Source organism: Ostrea edulis, chromosome 8 (assembly GCF_947568905.1).
Source record: "Ostrea edulis chromosome 8, xbOstEdul1.1, whole genome shotgun sequence".
In the NCBI taxonomy this organism is placed as follows: domain Eukaryota; kingdom Metazoa; phylum Mollusca; class Bivalvia; order Ostreida; family Ostreidae; genus Ostrea; species Ostrea edulis.
The window spans coordinates 50,432,437-50,433,093 of record NC_079171.1 but is presented as its reverse complement, the minus strand read 5'-3'; positions in this window follow the sequence as shown (position 1 = coordinate 50,433,093).

Genomic DNA, 657 nt, shown 5'->3' with positions numbered 1-657 from the left:
AAGTTGGCTCGGGCTCCAGCTCCAACTCTAGCTCGAAAAAAAGATTTGGAGTATGGCTCCAAATAATTTTAGGTTATAAAAACTGGCTCAAGCTCTGGCTCCAAATCAAGCTCGAAAGTTATCTTGAAATTTTGAGCCAGAGCACATACTCGAAATGTGGGTTATAAAACTTTTGAGTAAGGAAATCATACTCCAAATGGAGTATGCCATACTTAAATCTCGAGTAAGCTCAATAGCTTACTTGAGATTTAAAGTATGTACTCAAAGTGTCGTTTGCTTTTATAAAAATGGCTGCATGCCGACAAATGCCAATTAGGAAACGTGGTCCACACAATATCAGAGACAGATCATGCAATCCTTTAGAAGAATTATCTGCAGATGATGTTTTTGCAAGATATATATTCCTACCACACACCATTATGGATCTCTTGCGTCAGCTGCCAGACATAACATCTCCAACTCAGCGGAACCTTCCAATTCCACCCCTCCTTCAATTACTAGTAACGCTGAGATTTCTAGGTTGGATTTTACAGATTTTATAGGGCTTGAAATATGTCCTATGTAGTCATTTTTACTATTTTCTGTCATTTTTAATGTGAAATAATGCAAATTTTAAGGGTTTTGGAAAAAAATAAGTTCTCCCAAAAAAAAAGTTAT